At 36.9% G+C, this 24,847-nt stretch overlaps 1 long non-coding RNA gene across 2 annotated transcripts in view; it reads right to left on the bottom strand.

Moving 5' to 3' along the window:
• The window catches only part of LOC128137812 (uncharacterized), a 59,800-nt gene extending 36,389 nt beyond the window's left edge, over positions 1-23,411 (bottom strand). The window contains exons 1-3 of one of the 2 annotated variants that reach the window (XR_008233853.1): positions 23,306-23,411; positions 15,423-15,533; positions 12,704-12,738 (exon numbers count right to left, since the gene is read on the bottom strand). This is a non-coding gene — a long non-coding RNA (uncharacterized LOC128137812). The remainder of the gene's footprint in view (positions 1-12,703; positions 12,739-15,422; positions 15,534-23,305) is intronic. The other variant, XR_008233854.1, reaches the window with a different exon arrangement.
• Between the last annotated feature and the right edge of the window lie 1,436 nt (positions 23,412-24,847).

Genomic DNA, 24,847 nt, shown 5'->3' with positions numbered 1-24,847 from the left:
CATTAATTTGACATATGCTGAATGTTAAAAAAAAAAACCCAAACAACTACTAAAACAGGAAATGTCCGTTATCAAGTGTATTATACTTCTGAGCCCTTGGAAAGCTTATCAGTTTACCTAGACAAAAACAGGTAAGGATTAAAGCCCTCCCATTTGCTTTAGTCTGAGCAACCAAATTATGTAAGCAAATGCATTGCTTTATTCAGCAGCACCCAGTGCCCATTCCAGTATGTTGAAATACAGGACTAGCCTCTGCTTAAGAGATTTGAGTGCCATTAGCACCAATATGCACAATGAAGTCAACTGACTGTTTTTATATTATGACCCTGTCTACACTGAAAGTATAGTCCAATGATATGCCTGCGTTGGTAGAGCTACAGTGGAAAACCTGAAAATGCAAGTGCAGTTGATATTGCCTTTCCTGGTCCATAAATTGCTTGAAAAATATTTAGATGCTGATATTTCCTTATCACTGGAGAGATATTCCCAAGCTCATACATCATGTTCTCCTTTTCATTTATAGTGGTTTCCAGCAGATATTTTTCTAACACATTATAGTATTAATTTGTGGGAACTCTTTGAATTTCTGGATGATACCAAGACATGTAGATGTGTGTCTGTTCATATATATAAGTAGAAGAAGTAAAAAACTATGAGAAATACAGAATTTAATTTTTTTTTTCAGTGTGGTGTTATCAGGCAAAATTTATTGCATGTTGTGCAATAAATAAAATTTTTGGATATTTCTTTCTGAAAATGCTTTCATAGTCATTATTGAAAATACACCACAGAAAAACTTTGGGTTTGAACTGAAAGCTCCAATGAAATAATGAGAGGACAGTAACAACCGTAATGTGCTAAGGTGTACAGCAACCTCTTGTTCTGAGGTAGCATATAAAAATGTCATTCCAAAAAGTAAATATGAGCTGCTGAAATAGTTTCATCTCAATGATATGTTAAAACAAAGAATATGCTTTACATGATTTTTTTTTTCTTTCTCCCTTTCTTAGTCTTGTCCCTCCCTTCACTTCCAGTTTCTTTCCCCCCTTACCCCTGCTACCTTTCTGCCCTACGACAAAGCTATCATTTTTCAAGATGAGGTTTATTTGAAGTATTAATCCTTACAGATGACCAGAAGTAACACATGAGTGTGTTTTGGAGTCATTAGTAGGATTAGTCATTAACAGTGACTTTACATTTACAGTGACTAATGACTTATCCTACTAATGTAGCTTTGACTTCTGTGTTTCCAAGAAAAAGTGGGCAGCAAAAGTGAGTAGCAAAGTGTTACCAGATGACAACTTTTTAAAAAGATTATTCTGAATGGCTTGCCACATGTGAAAGATTACAATTAGCTGTGGAGAGTGACAGGGAAAATACAAAACAGAGAACCAAGATGAAGAAAATAGAGAGACAGAAAAAGAATAAGCCAGCAAATTATAGAAGGGTGCAGTAAATTCATTGTTTAGAAGCAGGAGAGCAATTTTAAATTAGCTTCTGAAATGAATAGAAATCCAGTCAAAGGGATAATGGATGAAGGTGTGTCCTGGTTTCAGCTGGGATAGAGTTAACTGTCTTCCTAGTAGCTGGTACAGTGCTATGTTTTGAGTTCAGTATGTGAAGAATGTTGATAACACTGATGTTTTCAGTTGTTGCTCAGTAGTGTTTAGACTAATGTCAAGGATTTTTCAGCTTCTCATGCCCAGCCAGTGAGAAAGCTGGAGGGGCACAAGAAGTTGGCACAGGACACAGCCAGGGCACCTGACCCAAACTGGCCAACGGTGTATTCCATACCATGTGACGTCCCATCCAGTTTAGGAACGGGGAAGTGGGGGGGGGCAGGGATTCACCGCTCGGGGACTGGCTGGGTGTCGGTCAGCGGGTGGTGAGCAATTGCACTGTGCATCATTTGTACATTCCAATCCTTTCATTATTGCTGTTGTCATTTAATTAGTGTTATCATTATCATTATTAGTTTCTTCTTTTCTGTTCTATTAAACCGTTCTTATCTCAACCCACGGGTTTTGCTTCTTTTCCCGATTTTCTCCCCCATCCCACTGAGTGGGGGGGAGTGAGTGAGCGGCTGCGTGGTGTTTAGTTGCTGGCTGGGGTTAAACCACGACAAGGTGAAAGACTCATATCTCCTAAAGCATAAGAATATCTTGGTCACACACAAAGTTCAGGAAGTATCATGAACATTGAAATTATAATAGCTGACATGGGACATGATAAAGTATACTAAATACAGATTTCTAAGGTGACAGTGTGAAAGGTAGCTATAAGCGAAATGTGTAGGCAGAGTTTTCTGATCCCAAGTAGTTAGAGCAATATGCTATTTTTACCAAATGAAAGAAAAAACAGATAAAAATAACATTCCAGGAAAGTGTATATAAACAGTTATATAAAAAACCTTTAAAGCATTATGGTAAAAATACAGTAACAGATAGACCTCCAGATAATTTACTTTCAATGACTTTCTGCGAAGAAAGAACCTGGACAGGTTTTGGTGGTTTTGTTTAGTTTTGGGTTTTTTAATTGCAACAAAAAGCAAGTGGAATCAAGTCTTATAGGAGCTTTTGTAAATCATGATGAGAGGGAAAAATTGTTAAGTTTTATTTCTGTGACAGAAAATCTTGATATGCATAAAACTAGGTTTTTGTCAGCACAGAAGAAACTACTCTTGTAATTTTCACTGTGGCACTCTATTAATAAGATTAAATCACTGAAGTGTATTAAGCACTGTAAAGAATACATTTAGAAGGGTTGTAGATTGTTAAGTCAAATGTATATTTATATAACTGTAGAAAGCACCAGATGAGAAAAAAACCCTTGTGAATGAAATACCCAGCAGTATGTTCAGATAAAGGGCATAGAATGAAAATGGGAATCTTTATTTGTAATAGGCTTCAGGATTTGTCCAGGAAAGTGTAGCGATGTTTTCCTTCATTTGACACGGCATGTCTTTGCTGCAATGAGGAGCACTTGCACGTTCTAGGCTTCATCTTTATTCACTAAACTCAAATGGTTAATCCAAAACCTGCTCTGAAGACCCATGGTGTTTCTTACCAGGACTGCATTTTGTCTGTCAGTAAAGACCTCTTTCAATCAGTAGGAACTCAACCTGTATATTCTTTTCCTACAAGACTATGCCTTCATATTTATTTTTTATTTTAGGAATTTGTTAGTCTACTGTAATGAGCTTTTACATTTTTCATCTCTTAAAGCATTTACTATATCTCACGGCACTGAACTGTTGATAAGCACAAAATGCACTCACAAGCTGCCCAGTTACATAGAATTTCTTTTTCTGGAGCAGGGGTGGTTGAAGCTCTGCCTGGCAGATGATGCTGCTGGTCAGGTCAGTACCGAACGGATAACAGACCTACAGCTGTTCAGTGATCTGGACTTATACAGCAGCCTGCAGTGACAGAAAGCTCATGTAAATGACATCCAAGGGACGTCTTACAGATCCTGATTCTGCTGGACAAAAATGCCAGAGACATCCTGGGGAGAGGAAGCTGTAGCAACCTAGCATCCAGGGACATAGCAAAACTCACTTTTTTGTGGTTTTGAGCACTGTTTGCCTGTTTCCTTTAAAAGCCCCAAAAAAGATTGCCACCCCAAATCCATCATTTAAAAGCTCTCTTCCAACATTGTCACAGAGGTTTCCAAATGTGTCTGTCTGACAGAGTGAGAGCTGCACACCAGCAGGCTGGAGCACACACATAATTCACCAGACCTTATTATTAGATACCCCTCTTCACTACCTGTGTATCCATTCTCAGGCTTCGGTATAGCCTTACAGATTATGTTGTCTGTGATTTCAGAAACAAGGAGAGCCCTGGGTGGTTCAGACTACACTTACAAGTATCTGTGCATCAGAAAACAGATATGCATAATAAGAATGCCAACAACTACAGCAAAGTCTTCTTTCATGAATGTTACAAGGGAGCTCCAAAGTCCTGAACTGAAACAAAGTCCAAACCATTTTTATATTATCATAACAATTACTTTAAGAATATTGTGTGGAAAGGCCAGTTGTAATAAATACCTAGAATCTGTGGATGACTTCCAAGATCAGTACTCCTGATGATGAAATCATGGTTACACAGACTGTGGCAAATTCATTCAAATATACATCTAAATACTTGGTCACATCGCAGGAAAACTGGAAAACAAATTACAGATTAGAAGAATGTCCTGTGGAAATAAACAATGACATTTATAATCCAGGTACTCAATCAAAAATAAGCTCTAGTGAGAATTTATAGAAAACTGTGAATTTGAGAAAATTAATATTAATAAGGAATGATCAGCTTCAGATCAAAATATATTTTTCAAATATTGAGGAAATTCACTTCAGCATTTCCAGAACAAAATGTATGTATTTTTACATTGGACTACATTCTCAGGTAACTTGGGTACTCTTTAAAAATCAGCCAGTTCAGTCCCTTGACTTAGAAAAGTTTTAGTACAAGGTCATGAAATGCACTGTTCTTCCTACCTTTCATTTGAGTGATCTTTTAATAAGTCGGCTTGATCGGAGGGGAAGGGAAGGGAAGGGAAGGGAAGGGAAGGGAAGGGAAGGGAAGGGAAGGGAAGGGAAGGGAAGGGAAGGGAAGGGAAGGGAAGGGAAGGGAAGGGAAGGGAAGGGAAGGGAAGGGAAGGGAAGGGAAGGGAAGGGAAGGGAAGGGAAGGGAAGGGAAGGGAAGGGAAGGGAAGGGAAGGGAAGGGAAGGGAAGGGAAGGGAAAGGAACACCCAATACTTGATCACTAGGCTTCCCTCTAAGAGAAAAAAACTTGTTTCTTATCTACCACGGTAACAAACATTGAGTGTTACATGGAAAGTAGTATTATCTCTATGTAGGAAACATTAGTCAGATTGAAAGAATAAGCTCCTCAAATAAGGGCTCCAAATTAGCAGAGGTTCCAGAAGGAGCTAACAAAATGTTGTGACAGCCTGGAAAATACATCTTGTACTCAGAGCGCTAAGATTGAGTCAATTGTAACAGAAACAGGTGAAGAAGAAACAGATTTTATATGGCAGATTCTCTCAGAACAGCATAAGAAGAGACACTGCTTGGAAGGTAAAGTTAGACAGACAGAAGCAAAATACAAAATAAGGTGCAAATTCTTCACAGTTAGCTTAATTAACTATTGGAATAATTTAAGCAGGAACATGATAGACTTCAACTGCAATACTTTAATTAAAGCTACATGTCTTTCTAAATCATATGCTCTAGCTCCAGATGAAGTTATAGGCTTGATGTGAAGCTTACTGGGTGAGGTTCCTTGGCCAATGTTATAAAGGAGGTCAAACAGAATGACCAGGATGGCCTGTTTGAGCCTTGCATTCTACAGATATATGAAAATACAGTCATTAATTTCTCTGTCATGCCAGAGTTACACTCTCAAACTCTTCCTTTTACATGTCACTTGCTCCTTATTTATTTATTTATTTATTTATTTGAATTTTTTTTTTTCTCCATGGCTATCTTTTTTGGAACTTCATTGTACAAAATGGTCATTAACTGTGATGCAAACGCCAATGTTTCCATGGAAACCCCTGTCCACTACAGAATATACTAAAGCAATTTTTGAACCATTTGTCCATTTGATTAATTATGTCTTTGTGCTGAAGGCGGCTTGGCTTGATTGTCTCATCATGTATTAGAGAAGCTACTGCTCTAACAAATGGAGCTATTGTTTTGGGTCTATTCATCTTGGTACATCCCTGAGAGCTGATAGACATTTCAACAAAATGACTGTCCCTTAATGAGCTGCAGCTTGTCAGAATTGTTTAGAGCTTCATGCTAGGCACAGACCACTGTCATGACAGCTTCAGTTATTATGGCAATGAGTAGGATGTCCATAAAAGAGTCTATAGAAGAGAATGACCCTGGGTTTGATATCACATAGTTTGTAATTATCAGCTATATATACACTATGTGATAGATTCATAATAGATCCCAAAGCTTTGAGACAATTTTTTGATGAACTAGTTGTTCAGTCGCAAAGAAAGAAGAGATAAAATACTTTCCACAACCTTTTTAGCTGTTTTTTAGTAAAAACAGAAAACAAACCCTACAAAACAAAACAAAAAAATCTCACAGAAAATATCAGCCAGTAATTGTTTGCAGTTTTGCTTAGTAGATAAATTACAGACACTGCAGCTTTCCGTAGTGAGGTAATTTCCATCTCTATGATATTTTTTTAAACATTAATTTTACCTATTACCAGTACTAAAATCTACAAGGAATATGAAACAATTTAAATGCAATATGCATGGCCTAAAAGAAAACTTTTTTTTTTCCTAACAAATTATTACATAAATCTACACAGAATTTACTCTGGCCCTTGCTCTGTCAGCTCACATCAACATTTTTGCAATTTTAGTGGACACGTCTGTCACTATGTTGTTTACATTAGTGAATATCCGGCTCTGAAATGTAAGCAGCTTTGGCAGCGTGGGATTATGTCAGACACGTACCTGCTTATTTCTGGCAACAGGTCTCACATATTTTGAATAATAATAATGGAGATATTAGAAATCTATATTACTTTTCACAATGGCCTACAATTTCACCTACACAGATGTGCACTTCTCAAAGAAGAAAACACGAAGCTAGTCAGAGTCAACAGAACAAGAACTAAGCTGTCTCTAACCAGAAGCTAATTATGAAAATCAAGATAGACTTTGTACATATTTTAAAAATGTAGATTTATGATTTCCATTCTTAGATGTTCCATTCAGTGAACAAGCATGAAGAGTCACTGTATATGACATTTGCTTTAAATATTTCTGAGTGCAGAATCAGTGATTAAGCTGTGCCCCTAATAATCACAGATGGAAGTCAGCACCCTGTAGCTACCAACAGCCACATTTAATCAGTTAATAACTGTGGATTAAACTTAATTCAGATTAATTTGTATTAGTATAGAATTTGTAACTCAATTGCTTTCATATTAATTTACATGTTGTCTAGACATGACATCATATTGACTCTTTGTTTGGCCCAAACACTAATTATGAACCATGTAGCTAATGGATGCAAAACTTGAGGTTTAAAAACAAAATAGGATTTCTGTCTACACTGTACTGAGGACAGTTCAATATTACAGTTTAGAGTTGCAGACTTAGCATTGCCTGGGAATAGCACTTCTTCATTTGCACTTCAACCTCCTTAAACAAAGCATGTTTTTCCTACATGAAGAATGTGACTGTTGAAAAATGAAGTTGCTATCATCCATCAAAAATTGTTAGCCTCAAATTCTTCTGGGAAAAGCCCAAAGAAGAAATCAAAAGGGTTAAAGGAAAAAAAAAAATCAAGAAGAAGAGAAAAAAAACCCCTGCTAACAATAATAACTGCTGTGGTGCAAATTGGACTGAACCACTGTCAAGGTTATTTTATCATTTATAATTGTATCTATTCTGGGGGGCCTTTCACATGAACCTGATCTCAGTTATCACTTGTTCTGACAGTATTTGACTCATTCATTTTCAAAGCACATTTTCAGATAAAAGAAAAATAGTAGAAAACATCCTTGTTGTTCATTAACACGGTATGTACTGTTTTTCAGTTCTTTTGGTTTAGCTAGATTATGGTTTTATATATATACATATAGGGTCCAAGATGACTTAAGATATGTTTTATGGACAGGATGTGTTCATAGTTAGTGTTATACCCATTAGTAAAATATTATTTAAAAAAAAAAAATCAGAAACATTCATTTATTACCTTGAAATTTGCACCAGTAATAGAGGTAATAGTAAGAAAAACATATGTGATATTATTTACCCTAAAAATTTTACTGTCTTTCTTTAAATATTAGTTTGTCTGTGGTGCCTCCATAAAACCCACCCTGACTTAATGCTTCAAACAAACATGAAAAAATAACTCAGAATAAGAGACTGAGTTGATAACACCAAGCTGAAACTTAGCTATTCCCATCTGCCTATTTATCTTAACAGTGGTAAACAGAGGTAGTAACTAAGCAACAAAGTAAGGCCAGACAAAGTGTTGTTTAGTCTTTTTTTTTTTTTTAAATCTGAATAGTCATAGATCGCATGGTTTGAATTTAAAAACAAACAAACAAAAAAACCCAAACCAAACAAAACAAAACAAAAAAACCCCAAAAACCTACCCCAACTTTATGCTTAAAAATAGGTCTGAAAAATGTTACCAAGAACAGGAAAAGCTGCTTCTCTGGCATGTTTTTTACCTGCTGGATAAATAATGTTCGACTTACTCATCCGTGGTGTAGTGGTGTCACCTAGTGGCCTATCCTGTCCCTCGCCAAAGACTACTTTTTCCTAGGCTGTGCGTTCACAGCAGATAGCCTACCCTCCGTGCAAAAGCCCGTTGCAGCATATGCTACCCTTGACGTTGTAATAAATCATTCAATAGCATGACACTCCTGTTTGCATGTAGTACGGTGGGGATACAATTTCAAAATAGCTTCCCCAGTTAATGCTGCAGTTTTATGTCAGTGGCACAGCTGATAGGCAGCATTCTCATTTTGTGCCTACATAAGCTGAGATTTGTATATGCAGTTTGCATACATGTAAATTGAGGAGCTGCACTTCTACCAACCACACTTTGGGGTTGTGATATTTGAACCTGCAACAGCAAAGGACATTTTTAATTTATGACTTACTGTGGCAGGCACGTGTTCTAAAACTACAGGAAGGGGTGAACAAGGCATACAGATAAGCCAGACACACAATTTTGGCGTGTAACGTTCGTAGTTGTAGAAGATTTTATCTGCATAAACAAATGGCTAAATTAGTATCTACTAATGAAGTAGTTGCAAGATTATAGAGCTAAATTCTGAGACTGAAGAAGAGTAAAATATTTTATCTATTTTATACATCTAATTAAAAAGTTCTTTTTTAAAATTATCATGTGAAATAATGATTTTGAATCTAAAATGTTTCTATTATCTATGATCATCAAGAAATAGAAATTTTATAGTACAGATAGGTGAAAATATTTGAGTCTTTCTTCATACCATAGAGAGCTAAGCAAGTGATAATTAAGCTTCTGTAGATTCATAATGACTCACATAGTTCTACAAAAAGTCACAGAAGATACTAGAAATGAAAATTATTTCAATGAATAACTGTACTCAAGGTCAATGTGAAACAAGTGAAAAAAGCAGAGACAAAGTAAACTCTGTAAAATTAACACCAACTAATTAGGACTGACTTTTTGGCAGAGAGTGTTTCTTTTGATTTCATCTTATAATAATAAAACAAATAAAATTGTACATCATCACGCCATTCAACATACCCATATATTTCTGTCTACCAAAGTACATTTTACTTCTCCCCCCCCCCCAATTTTTAACTTAAAAAAACCAACCACCTGGAGCAAAACCAACCACAAATTATTAAACCTATATGGAAGACTGGTATTGCAAATCTCCCTGTTCCTTATACTTCTGCAGACTAAAAAATGTCAATGTCCCCTTATATTGAAAGTTCCATAACTTTTTTAAAAGAGGTTATTTACAGCTAACAGTGCATATTGACATTGAACTTCACCTCCATAAAGCAATTGCTAAACTAATACTTATAAAAGGTCTTAACACTGCCAGCTTCAGTCTTGGTAAGATGATAAAATGCTGCAGAGGTCTCAGTAGTTTCACAAGTACAATAATGCTGGAACTCTTCTTACAGCATCCTGTTTCTTTCTTGCATTAAGGCAACACATCAGGAGAGTAAGCAGTTTCTGCATGATTAATGAAACATGAGGAAAGACTTCTCAGATGCTGCTGAACTGCTCTGAAAACATAATTTGTTTGCCATCTTTACCTTTGTTTTTTATATGGGTTATATTAAATATGTCTCCTTGCAGTTGTCAATTCTTTAAAGCAGATGGTGATGGTTTAGTATGAATGTAATGAATTACATTAAAATAGGTTTGATTTCTTGGGCAACTTTATAAATTAAAGGTGTGGGGAAAACTTTTAGCTTTGCATTGACACCATGGGCTGGAGATATGTTTTCATGTCTTCATAAGACTGAAACAAATTAATTCAAAAGCTTCCAATGGCTCTCCAGTCTCATTGCTGAGGGAACTGGCAGTGACTGGGGGTCTTGATCAAGGTGTGATAAGTCATACCCAGTAGTTAAGGCCAGGCTGAGGTCAGAAAACAAATGCTGTACTAACCAAAGGAAACAATAGGCCAAAGGGTTAAGCTAAGAACATTGTCTAATGGTAGGCTTATCCTTGGGAGCTCAGGAATCATAAGGGAAGCAGCATGAGAGCAGGGACCACAACATGGGAATCAGTACTGAACACACCAGACACCGGAATTCTTTGATCGTGTGCAACCGAATTCTTAAAAAAACAAAACGTTGAACAGGGCAGAGTTTGATCCTTTTCTCTAGTCAAGAGCAACTGGTAAGATGCCCATACAGACGAGGATAACACCAGTCAGGCTCACAGGAACACACCTGGCCACCTAGGGAGCTGACCACAGGGACAGCTATCTTGACTCATCTGCAAGGAACGTCTGAGACAACAGTGCCTAACTGCAGCTTGTTTGCCCATACGAAACCTGAAAAGAGCTATGAAAGTAAAAATTTTCTCTGGGAAATCTAAATCTCTATAATAACCTCTGCTGGGATATAAAGGTTTCATTTGTTCCTCATCATTCGAGTCTACAAGACCTGTGTTTTAATAATACAGTCATCTTCAGCCTGCAGTATCAGATTCCTCAGCTGGAGAAAGCTGAAAAAGTGATGGTACAAAAAAACAAAGGCACTCATTTTGAAATAACAGGACTGAAGTACATTCTTGGAGGCAGTATGACATATCTTCTCACTGTAAAAATATACAGACTTCCCATGACTCAAGGACTTGCAGAAGTTTGCTACAGGAGGGCTACTTATTACACTTCTTCAGTGGTTTGCCATCTTTTCCACACTACACCAGCAGCAGCAAAATGCCGAGTAAATGTTAGAACTTAACCGAGACAATATTAGCACGCAGCTAAGCAGTGAAACCAGCCTCCCCAGGGCTTTTAACTGCATCTTAGTGCCTCTGCCACTGATGTGAGAAAAGCTCTCATGAGTGCATTTCTGATAATGCTGCCTGTGAGGGCAGAAGAACAGAAAGGAGTAGACAGCCTTGATTTGAAGGGGCCCTACAAGTTAAACTTTGCAGGGTACCCACATCCAGGTTATATGTCACGTATGAGCTGGCACAGGGACTCTTGTGGCGCAAAGCAAACCTGACTGCAGCTAAACACATTGTGTTCCTTTTCTAACACTGCCAAAAGCCCAGATCTTCTTTATTTAAGGAAGAAGCACATGGAGGTGAACACCTTTGGCAGGAATGGTTTTTCTTCTCTATAGATACACTTAGAACTGAATCCCTGTCTTGATGGATCTGCAGAGATCCTGCCAGCCCCATGCCTCAGACCATGCACTGAAACCCGTAAGGAAAAAGGAGCTCCACTGTGATGGGGAACTTCTGCACTGAGATGCAGCAACTGCCTCAGTAAGTAAGAAAGGGTGGCATTAGACTGCTTTTCTAGGCTCTCCATCTGCATATCTACAGGGGAATTGTGCGTACAGTATCTGAGATCTACCTGTGTACCAAGATACAACTGTATATTCAAACAAGCAAACATTAAAAAGCAACTACTTAGGGCCCCATGGCAAATGTTACATTTGGTAACTGCATTCTTCACAAGTATCTACGCTTGCTAGCTTCACTTGAAATGTTCCCCATTGTTTAACATTACTAAATCCTCTTTTGGATGCCATTCTCTCAAGAAAAAATAATTTGACTATTTCTTTGTCAAGCCAGGGACTAGTCTGAAGGTCTCACATGACAGCTCTGACTCTCTCCACAGGCCTAACTAAATCTGTGACTGGAAGGCAGTGGCATTCAGTTTTCTTGAAAATGAGGGTAGTGAGGTGGGTTTTGGGGTTTTCTTGGTTTGGGGGTTTTTTTCCCTTTGGAACAAGAAACAACATCATATTTTTATTTTTATTTGTTTGGCATCACTTGAAAAACATTTCTCCAGTTTCCTATTGACAAATGTGATCTGAATTTGATTGCAGCTTCAGCTGCAAGATAGTTCTTTGACTGCACAGAGTTACAAAATACAAGTGGTGTTTGACATCTATAAATGATAAATGATTTAGAGCATTATCTCCCAAGAGTGTCCTACCCACCACACACTAGGCTATTCTGGTGTGGATACTTCTAGTATGTATTCTTGGAGTTGCATCGTTCTGTGTAAAATACCATTAAAATCTTGACCAGGATCTTTGACTATAGTGTTTTCCACTCCTAAGTCAGAATCCCAGTAATTAAACTGAAGACCTGCTAGCCCTCTTTCTCTTGCTCAGGGTCCTCAAATGGGGATTGGTTGATAGCAAAGGTTAAAGGATTTCTCTCTGAAGACACTCATCAATCCAGGGGGGGAGAGAATTTGCCTGAGTAAACAGAGACTTGGTCTGAAACCCTGCTCTGAACTAGAGTAAATTTGTGCTTTGGCCTCCCATCTCATCTCTACTTCGTTGTACCTTTTCTGAGTACTGCTTAAGTCGTAGACTTAATTTCCACTGCTATATATGGTACTTATCTTTTTGCAATCTTTCCACACCTCATTCCCTTCTCTACAGGAAATATGCCCTTAACTCCTTTTCTATCAGCAAACAAGTCTTTACACTGTTTAGTACCTTATTAATCTTGTCCTGTAGAACTTCACTTCTCACTTGAGGTTCCCATGTGTGCGTTAAAAATAAAACCCAGAATATGTTATTTATTTATTTGAACACCAATACACACACATTTACATATTACATAGATACACAGAAATATATATTTTTGCCATACATTTTTCATGGTTGCATCTTAAATAAGACTCATGCATAAAAAATCTCGCCAAATTAAACACCTGAATATGTGACATTTAAATGATTTTCACAGTGGGGCAAAATGCATTTCCCTCTACTTTCACCAAGAGGAAAAGGATTACCTCAGTATTTCAAATTTTGTTTTGCTTTTTGAAAAGCCCTGATAACTTTTTAAAGCTGTGAAACAGATATGTATATACATAATATACGTATGCATAATCTGTCATACAACTGTTTCTGAGGAAGCTGAGTGGCAACCTCACTTTTAACTGTCAAAAGTATTGTTATCACTTTCTGCTCTGATATTGCAGAAAGGTATTGCAGGGAGACTAATCTGTATTTAAGCGCCTGATTTTCTCCAGCCTGAATTCTTACCTTCAAATTCAATATATGACCAGCCTAACTATAGAAATCCTGTGGGATTTACACCTGATAACAGATTAGTATTTTGGCTGATTTTCAAACAAATGTACAATAAATGAGAAGACTGAATGAAGCATTCCTTTACACTTCTGGGAAGCAGGGGTAGAAAGACCACAGAGTCCGTGTTTCGAATTCCTGTCCACCAGCAAGCGTAACAACAGGGGAAAAGACTTTAAATGCCCTTCAGCAGAAACTGGCAAGCAGAGGAGACAGAGGAGGCTTTTGCTCACATCTTTCACTGTAAGATGTCTAAGTACGTTATCTCTTTCCCATAGCTGTCAATGTCAACTTTGATCACTAATATATTATCTTGGCAGAAAGATAATCTAACCTCGATCCTTAAAACTTTGTGCTTATGCAGAGCACATCTTCCTAGTGCTGTCTCAATATACTTCTGTATTTCACTTCCTTTAATAAAGTACATGAATTAAATCAGCCCTTCTTCTGACAGAAATGTTAAGAATCAATCAAGAGTCATTTGTTTTTCCTTATGTTAACGTATCATTTACCCATATAATTTCTTGCAGCAGCATTTCTAGGGATGTCATCTACTCTGAAATCATGTTTAAAAGATTTTACTTACTGGGGCATTCTGTTATTGAGTTATTGATGGGATCTTCAGGGAGATTCTGGCAGAGCAAATGTTTATATTGATAGCATAGATGTCAAAGCATAGCCAGCACTGACCAATGGATTAATTCTTGTTCATAGGGATCATAATCTGATATCATTAAGGCTGTATAATGCTTTCCATTAAAATATCCTGGTTTACATATCTTGGTAAGACTTCAGCTGTTCGGGTTAAAATTGTCCATGTTGACTTCTGCCTCTGGCTGACCTTTTTTCAATGTCAGCAAAACCAAATCAGCCATTTCTCAAAACAAAGTTAGGAAACTATACCTCCCAGTTTAGACAGTTTTAGGTTTGATCTGAAACAGTAATAGACCATGCTTTGGAAAGGACTCAGCTATTCCTGAGAGGGTCATAGGCACATAACACTAGCCACATACCACTTCCTATCTCTTTTAGAGAGGTTAAAATATGATAATATCTTCCCCAAAATTTGGTCTCCTAATTGGAGTCCAATTGATGTGTAATTGAAACCCCTCATGTAAGGAGTCAGGGAAAAAAGTGCCTGCCCGGCTGGTGATTTTTCTATTAAAGGTGGACTATCAAGGAAATCTTCATCAGTTCCCCGCTGAGTGACACTTTCCATCCCAACGTAAGATTTTATGTTGACAAAAAATATTCTTCAGAATCTCCAGTAACTGTGAAAGTTTCTTGTATTCTCTGTAGAAAATACGTCCCATGAAGTGATGAAATTTGCAGAGATCCCTCTTCAGCTATCTCTTGCCTTTTGTCAAGGTACAAGTGTAATTTACACTAAGTAAAGGTAAATTGCAAAATGATGAAATATCTGCCGATAAATATAGCAGAAAATTCTGCTATAAATAAACAAATACATAACAAGAAAGAAAGAAAGAAAGAGAAAGAAAGAAAAAGAAAGAAAGAAAAAACCCCACAACTCAAAACACTCCATATGGCAATTGTTAAATCAGTCAAAAGCTCAATCAAATAACTCCTGCTACCTTGAACGGATACAAGACAAATCAGATAACAGATCAGAGGGAGAAGATTCAGGAAGTATGGAACCTTCCTTGGCAGTCTGCAGGAGATTCAAAACTTGCAATGAAAGCACTTCAACCTTAAAGTCTGTAAAACAAGGGATGCAATACTTTTTTACACAACATTAACACAGTAGTATATGCATGTCAAATTTTCTTTCACAAAATGATGACAATGAATTAGAAAGGATGTAAAAATGAAGAAAGGTTAACATGGTACATTCCATAAAATGTAACTTTAGAAAAAGCTTGAAAGAGAGATAGGAAGAAAAGATATCAAAGCTAAGCACTGGAGAAATATGATGGTGAACTGGTCGATTCAACAGCTGTTTGCCTTAGAAGATCTTGGCACAATGGATTTTAAATCTGGAAAAACCTGAGGGGTTGTCAGACATCCAGGCTGTTTCTCATCTACTGTCAAACAAAGGCCCTTCCAAAGAAAATTCTTAGAGCTTTTCTGTGCACCAGTTCTCCAGAGTAGAAGTAACACTCACTGTGAATTCCAGTTTACTAGGCAAGACTCTGGCTTCTTTTATCTTATGCCAGTTGTAGAAGAACGTGATGAAACTTGGGTTTGTTGCCAACTGACATTGTCTTTGTAGATACTGCCAATGAAAGTAATAGACGACATACGGAATTTCAAGAAGTTACAGTCTCAAATGGCTCTACAATCCCATTTACTATGAAGCTATCTGATTATGTTCAGCTAGACTTAATACTTCTGACTTGGAAAGCATAGATTGGTGCTCATTCATTTCACCATAAATGTTTATTAAAAAAAAGGGGGGTGCAGGGGGGGAGATTTCTCAGGAAGCTGGAAGCTTAAATTTGGAATCAAGCCAAAAAATAGTAGCTGGACAGAAGAAGTTCAAGTTAGGTATCAGTGGGTTAATGCAGTTGCCAACAAGGAAGTCACTAAAGCTCCACTAGACATGCTCAAAGAGATGGTAGATGTTACATGAAGAAATCTAATACATAGGTTGAGTCTTGCACCAAATGACCCAGAAGCTCCCTCCAACTATAAGCTCTATGAACTGTGACAATTGTAATAAGTGGTGGCACTTGTGGAATTCCTTCCTGCCATGAAGGATAAATTATTATATAGAGGCTGTCACATGTAATACATCATCTACAATTTTTTTGAGTTCTTACTGCAGCTGCCATTTGAAAAAAAAACTTCCCTAAAAAAAGCATGGAAAAAAGCACAGAGCTTTTGACAATAACAATTCATTCTGAGGCTCTCTATGAGTATCATTGTCTTTGTCATATTTGCCTTTGGTGATGAGAGTGTCCCCAGGACTGTTTGAAACACCAAAACTCAGGAAAGAAAAGCTGTTCTATCATTAAGTGAGAAAAGCAAATATTCTTGGCAAGATTTGACTCAGTAAAAGGTAATAGCAAGAGCACTGGGTCAACACTATGATTTTGGTTCATTTCTCGTAACTAACAAAAGTGAATGGAATGGTGTCATCTAGATGACGACTCCTTGAATTCAGCAGCATTTATAAAATGTCAACAGATTTTTCATATATTATTTCTAACCCAGTCTACTGGAATGGAATAAAACTCAGAGGCTACATCCATCAACAGCTCAGCCCGTCTTTCCCTCCTACCCCACAGTCAACCATATCCTACTCTATTTTACAGGAAGACTACAAGTCAGACAGAGATGTAAACACTCTAATATTTTCTTAGTTAAATGTTCTCTTCATCACAGGAAGGACAAGAAATTACATAGTTGGAATATATGTAAGATTTCTTAGGATTTGTACTGAAATGAAAATTCCTGCCTGACCTTAACATTGTTATTACAACTGGTAACATACGCTCACTTCATAGTGACAGACCCTGTCATTGTTTCTGTAAGTATTTTCCAAAATTAATTAAGAATAAGAAACTGCATGGCTGATGTCAGACACAAGGTCAGACTTGCTAAATTGGAGTGAAGTAACAAAGTTTATAGTGGTTTATCAGCATTCAATAAAATATGATTTATCCATTGTTCTTGTTTCATAAACTTACATTGACAATGTAGGTAAATATTCTTTAAAATATGCTTTGTCCTCACAAGCTCTTTTGGCTGTATAACAATTACATAAGATTGCCAATAATTTGTTTAATCTGATCATACACATATAGCTGAAATTTATATATATGTACCATAAGAAAAAGAAAAAAAGAGAGAAAAGAGAACATTCTCTTCCTCACTAAGGAAAAGTAATAAATATGTTCATAGCTGCCTACAGTTTACGAGCCACTAGAAAATATGGTGCTAGTAACATGGTGAAAACCATAATAAGCAAGAAGTACATTTAAAATGTAAATTCACTTATTTGATTGTATAATTCACACTCAGAACACATCAAACCTGCAAACTGCCTGAGAAGTGGATTTGCAAAGTGAGATTAGCTCTGTACTAGTGACAAATAATTTTGATAAAGAAAGCAAATAAATTTCTGGTACTTAGGGGAAAGGAAGCTGTTCTGGAAATAATGGTCAGAATAATTCTAATTGCTGTCCATATTTTTTTCTTTTCTTTTTAGTATGTGCTATTGATGGAAGATAAGAAAACATCAGTTACTGACATATGTTCTTGAATTTCCTGGGCAGTTGTATCTGGATAATAATTTTTTTTTTTTTTAATTAGAGAACTTCAATTTCAATTGGTAAAGATTCAGAAATGTGTAAGAACTCTTATTTTTAAACTGATGGGTTTATAGCTCTTTCTGCCTGGCTTACATACCATTAATACGGGGAGGGGGGGGCATGTACTGTCATCTTCAGTCATTAGAGGAATGGTACAGCTCAGTCTTTGCTGATGACTAAGACCCAGTTCTTTCCAAAGAGTAGGGTACTAACCCCCCACCTGCACAGCACATATAACATGTATTTGTCTATTTCATACCACAGAGGTGTTGTTTACAAACAAATAATCCATTTTAAAGGACAAGATGCTAAAGACAGTAGCAAGTGAAACAGGAGAACCGGTCTACCTGGCTAGAACACAGCAATGAGAAGCCGTTCCTTGAATTTCTGGGTAAAGAAACAGCCATATTTTAACCCCAGCAATGTTTTGACCATTTTCTTTAGTACAGCTGAATGTCTAATGCTTGGGGAAAAAAATTGCCATGTAAATGTGACCTCTGTTTGTGCTAAATGCTGCCTCCTACTGTGTTTCTGTATTTAAATATTTCCTTTTCTTCTTCAGACTCATTTTAATTATCACAGCCAATTCTTCATATTCTCTATGTGAATTCTTAATGTTATTAAATTGTGATCGGCCAGGATGTTGAGACTGAACTGTCCCATTCTTTCTTTCTGTATTGGGTGATCCTCAAAAAAAGTAAACTTAGAAGGACTTCTGAAAGTATATATGTAGGATGTGGAAACTGGCTTTCTGAAAACATCATTGCCAATGAAATCTGAAACTATTTATGGCAGGAAGACTAGATTAACAAATATTTTGGAACTTAATAAATTGCCCAGGAATATCAAAATCAAAACTGTACTCAAAATGAAGTGCATATTTATGGAAATAAACACTGCCTGGAGATGAAAATACACTCCCCCACTTCACCTATGAAGATTAAAAGTACTATTATTCCATTAAAAACCAAAACCAAATAAAACCAAACAGAAGGACTTGAGGCAAAAATACTTGTTAAAATTCATGTTTAACATTAGCATTCTACACACATGTGGGCACCAAACTCAGTGCTGTCACTATTTATGCAAATAAGGCTAAGTATCTACATTGGACCAAGAACCAAAATTCAGGGGGGGTTTTTTGTTATTATTAAACATTTTTGAATACTAAGTTTCTGTTGTAGTTGGAAAAGCTAGAAAATAAAATATGCAAGAAAAATTATTTAATTTTGATGGTAGCCCATCTGAATGTAGTATTAATGGGAATTCCGTAGAAGTATCAACGTATTTTTATCTTTGAATGAGTACTTATAAAATGCTCTAGCAAAACACACCAGTCAGCCAAACCATAGCATTGCATGGAACGTAATCAGGAATTTCATCACTTATATCAGAAAAGTGGTTGGCAACTTGTCCTTTATTTCTCCGCATTTCATTCATTCCCCCTTTGTCACTCTTATTGCTCATGACCTCTTTAACTCATCCCCACATGTTGCTGAAGTCGATTAAAAAGTTAAGTTGAAGAAGTTGATTAAAAAGTGAAGTGCTATGCCAATGTTGGTTAACTGCAGAGTTTAACTGGGTTTTTGTCCCTTTTCCCTACTCTTTCTGCTCACAAGAAGAAAGAATTTATTCTTTTTCTCTTGCTTTCTGTCCCTTTCTTCTATTTTCTGGTTCTCTTACTCTTTGCATTTCTCTTGCTATGCTTCACAACTCTGTCACTCCCTTGCCCTCTAATACTCTTTGCTTCCTCATTACACACACACAAACACCCACAAAAACATTTCAGGATTGATGTCAGAAGTTGTCAGGTTATCTCTTATCATAACCAGACAGCGAGCACTCATGGTAAGTAATTTTAAATGAATTTCTTATTGAAAGGGTATAATCCAAACATGCTTTGACCATAATCGTGAGCCAGTGGCCAAGAAATCTTCATCTTTCATTCTACAGTGGCACCATATGGTATCTCTCTATCCATTAACTAATGTACTTAGTATGAAATGTCAAGCTCCTTTATTGCTCTCTACTTATATCATTCACTAATCTTTATATGAATCATGCTTTAATTTATAGGAGATATCCATTTTATCTTCTCATCTTCCACATCATATGTCCCAATCTCCCTCTTGTTTTTCTAGTGGTACACAACAAAAAACCTTCATAGTAGCAAAAATGTATCCTGGATCTTACTCCTGCCATCATTTCACTTAGCAACTGTTCATTAAGTTTTTTCCCTATGAATCATCTTGAACTCCATAATCAAAAACACGAGCTGTTTTTCCCCACTGTTTAAGACCCATTGGCTGTCAATACATCTGTATAATTATTGTAATACTGCCAGGTGGAAGATACTGTAAAAGTAAGAATGCCAGGTGGGGAATAATAAAGTGGAAAAGAGGAATAAAACAACAACAAAACAGTCAGATTAAATTGTCTTTTTTCACAGTATCAAACGAGTATTGCACTGTCAGTCATCCATAGCATTCAGCCTTCTTTCCAGGACTGTGTATCTGCAGGCAAGAAGGATTAAATTCTTAACATGTGGTAGAATCTATACACAATGCATTATGTCTTTGAAGTAAAGTATGCCAGTATTTCATATGGTTAACTTCAAACTTGTCATTTGAAAATGAATGCAATACTGAAGTAGAAAACTCAGCACACAGTGATGAACAGCCTCACTGCAGTGAGAGATCTTCTGACACATAGAAGTTCTTCTACTGAGGTAAACATTCCTCTTTTTAATAGCTCACATACACCTTCTGTAAACTTGCCTAAACTGTCCTTATGAAATTAATATTTTAATTAATCCCACCAAATGCAAAAAACATATGAAAATGTGTCAACTTTATAATCAGTAATAATGTTCTTTGTATTTCTACCTACTCCTTCATGCTGCTTAGACTACTTTTTAGGCTTCAAGGAGAGTTTGGTATTTATCACCTGCTAGCTATCAACTATGAATTGATGGCTTACAGCACACCTGGGCAATCTGTAGTCCATCAATATAATCCACCTGTCTCTTCCTCATGTTTGTCTCTGGGGAACAATTTTCTCTTCTGAGACTATCAACTGGTTTGACAGATGAGCTATTCTAGTTACCTACAACCTACTCCCAGGTTTTCCTTTTTCGTTATATGTGCTAGGTGCAGTAAGTAACATCCTATGATACAAAAGTACATGTTATAAAATTGCATGTTGCTCACATGACGGCTAGGGTATTAGAATGTATGTCAGGATGGATTATAAGCTGTGGCTTTCAAGAGGTTCCATTGTGAATGGTATGGTCGCTCCAGCCATATCCAATTTAGAGAAAAATAAATAACATATATATGCCCTGCTCCTTTTGTTTTTAAGAAAAACAACAAATAATACATGTACAAATATTATTTAAAAATCCTTTAAATTACAGTTTATGTCTTGTCATTCCAATCAGCTCAGGTCCTGTTGTGTCAAGGAATATATAGACAGAAACATAGTCTTTTGCTTGCATACTTTTTGAATCATATATAATGTTCCATAAAACAGATAACCAGGTGGATAATTTCAATTTTTATTTTTATTTTATAAGAAAATAATTATAGCATTGATTAGTTTCCAGATTCTCCATAGACTGTCCACTTCCACACATGTTGTTTATAAAATATTTTTAAATATAGTTATTTTCATGGGGGTTTTTGTATTTCCTTAAAGTAAAAATGAGGCAATAATACATACTGTGTGTATTAAATTTTATTTGACAAAAAATAGACCTTTAGCAATAAATTCACACAAGCCTATTAAATGAACATTTTAAAATAACTTTCCATGGAAGATAGGAAGAATATTTTTGATTACTGAAGGTATGAAATATATTGCATTATTACCATTATTATTATTACTTTAGATATATTTAAGCTACAGGACAAGAACACCAGTATCTTGATTGCTAAGCTTCCACTTACACTTAGACTGAAAAATAAAAAAGGCAGCAATTCCCACCTCTGCAAATACAAATTGGCAAGGTTTTTAAATAGAATCACTAAATGTATCTAAATTTTGAAACTTGTACAAATGAGAATTTCTGTCTGTGCATCCATATTAACAGTGATTCTCTGAACTTGGTTAAGAAGTTCAGTTCATACTTATTTATGATTGGTACTGTGCTCACTGAGTAGAAACTGGGTTGGAGTCATCAGTACTATAACTCAGTAAGCTTGATCCCTTCCTGATTTTTACTGAAGCAGTAAAAAACTTTCAGACAGATATTTGAACACTGTATACCTTTGCCCAAAAGACTTTGTGAGTCATTGCACTATTTGAATGGATACATATTTATAAATATTTTAAAATAAATGTTACTATATTTGACTCCATTTAACTCAATGTCAGAACCTTGGCTGAATGTCAGCTGTCATGTAAACACATATAGTTACCTTTTATTTCTCACTGACATTGTTAAAATATAATCAAGCTAATTCTTAGAAATCTGGTAGAGATATTTGCTCCCAGGCAGAATATTTTTTTTGCCAGGTTTCAGCCTGCAGCAGATTTTCATGGCAGATTTCTGAAAACAGAAATTTCTAAGAGAAATGCTGACACAACCTTCGCTCCTGTATAGTAGTGTGAACTCACCACTGTAATAATTAAGCAATTAGGCATGACAGAGAGTGTGAGTTTCCTGAGATAATCACACCCCTGGGGTGTTACAAGTCATGATCCACAGACAAGTGTTTTTAATCCCCCAAGGGTGTGATTATCTTATGATAACCACACCCCCTGGAGGAGATTTGTAAGTCACATGAAAATCTTTAGTGTAAAGTAAAAAGTGCTTGTATTGCAGGAGTAGGAAAAAGTCTGGATATAGACAGTGCTTTGTGGCTTCCACAAATTAATGATATACAGCACCAATTCATACAATTACCCGTCGATCCAATCCATTTTACTGCAGAGTATATCTAAGTAAATTATTGTTGTCTTTCTCCAACCTCTAATGCAGCAGATACCGAATTGAAACTTTTGAGATAATCTCAAAACTAAAAATGTAATCTCCATTTGAGACTACTTTACTTGCAGGTTATGACAAGAATGGTCTTCCCAAATGCTATTTCCAAGTCCATCATGAAATCCATGCACTGCACAAGATAGCAAATTAACTATCATCTCTTACTTACTTCTGAAACTCATGTGGGATGTTCAGGAGCTCTAGTGGACTGCAAAAGGAAATAAATTCCTTCTAATGAGTTGACTTCAAGAAAAAAAAAATGTAGTTATTTCAAATCCTACAATTTTCAGATCTTAAAATAGCCTCAACTGTTAATCACCTTGTCTTCTCCCTTTGGCAGTAGGATTGGAAAACAAAACTTTGGCTCCCCTTTCTGTTGTGAAGGGAAGTTATTTGTAAAAGACCCTTAATGTGGACACCTCTCCCACTTACTGCCCCTGAAATGCCATCCAACATTCACAAACACTGATGTTTGGCTAGTCGAATCAAAATGTTTTGGAACTGACCTCTGCAGAGTTCTAAGGGTGATTGTGTTTATGCTTACTGAATGTATGAAGGCTTTTTGGCTTAAAGGAGCCCTCCACATACTGCATAGATCTTGCTGATACGTACAGTGCGTTAGGTGTTGATGTTTCTGTCTGGATAGCCACTACATTTGTTTTTTCATTACGCTTCTACCCAATAAAGTGTTGGCTACAGCTATTCCACCATTACATCAAGATAATGAGAACATTATACACTCACAATCAGCTAGCACAGAGATCCTCAAAGTAACCAACACAGGGAAGACTGGTCAGAAGCAGCTGGTTGTTCAGCTCCATGCATCACACAGTCCTGTGTTGGTTACCACTGTAATTTAAGCATCAGTAGTTAGCTGGCAGCCTTTGCATTAAAGCAAATATACATACTTTTCATTTGCATTATTTAGCACTAAAGTGTTGAAACTCCAAAGAATGAAAAATTAATTTAAAAGTTCTAGATATCAGTCAGGTTCAGCTTCATTTTATTGTTCTATCACTATGATTTGATACAAACACAAGTCTCCTGCAAGGAAGATTATTACACCTGTAGCTGTTCTCAGAGCTTGTTGCCATGAGCTTACTGGAGAGGTCAATATTGGTAGTAGCCTGGGCTGCAGTGATCATGCCTTGGTGGAATTCATTATCTCAAGGGATATAGGCCAGGCAAAAAGTATAGTCAAGACTCTAAACCTTAGGAAAGTGAACTTTCAGTTGCTTAAAGAACTGGTGAATGGGACCTCCTGCAAAACTGCCCTCAGGGATAAAGGAGCAGAAGAAAGCTGGCAGATATTTAAAGACATTTTTCTTATAACACAAGAACTAGCAATTTACATGTGCAAGAAATCAGGCAAGGAAGGCAGGAGACCAACATGGATGAGGTAGGACCTCTTGGTCAAGCTGAAACACAAGATAGAAATGCATAAGCAGTGGAAGCAGGGATACACATCCTGGAAAGAATATATGGATACTGGCTGGGGGTGTAGGCATGAGATCATGAAAGCTAAGGAACAAGTTTAGCTGTAGCTAAATTTGGCAAGGGATGTGAAGAATAAGAAAGGCTTCTACAGGTGCATTAGTCAGAAAAGAAAGACAAAACAAATTGTACCCCCACTCATAAATAGACAGGGGATCTGGTGACCACTGACATGGGGAAGGCTGAGGTACTCAATATTTTTGCCTCAGTTTTCACTGGCAAATGCTCTCCCCATATCTCTTTAGTCCCTGAATCTCAGGGCAGGGACTGGCGTAAAGATGTCCCTCCCATCATAGGAGATCAGGTTCAAGACCGTCTGAGTAACATGAACATACGCGAGTCCCTGTGATCCACTGAGATGCATCCCAGGGTCCTAAGGTAATTGGCTGATGTAGTCCCTAAGCTGCTCTCCATTATATTTGAAAAGTCATGGCAGTCAGGTGAAGTCCCCAGTGACTGGAAAAAGGGAAACATCATGCTTATTTTTAAAAAGGGTAGAAAGGAGGATCCTGGAAACTACTGACTAGGCAGCCTCACCTCTGTGCCCAGTCAGATCATAGAACAGATCCTTCTGGAAACTATGTCGAGGCATATGGGTGACAGGGAAGTAATTAGAGACAGCCAGCATGGCTTCACAAAGGGCAAATTCTGCCTGACTAATCTGGTAGCCTTCTATGGTGGAGTGACTGTGTTGGTGGATAAGGGAAGAGCAACTGATGTCATCTATCTTGAATTCTGCAAGACCCTTGAGATGGTCCCACAAAACATCCTTGTCTCTAAATTGGTGAGATA

Source organism: Harpia harpyja, chromosome Z (genome assembly GCF_026419915.1).
Source record: "Harpia harpyja isolate bHarHar1 chromosome Z, bHarHar1 primary haplotype, whole genome shotgun sequence".
NCBI lineage: Eukaryota > Metazoa > Chordata > Aves > Accipitriformes > Accipitridae > Harpia > Harpia harpyja.
The sequence above is the reverse complement of the archived record's forward strand: the minus strand, read 5'-3'. Positions and strand labels throughout refer to the sequence as shown.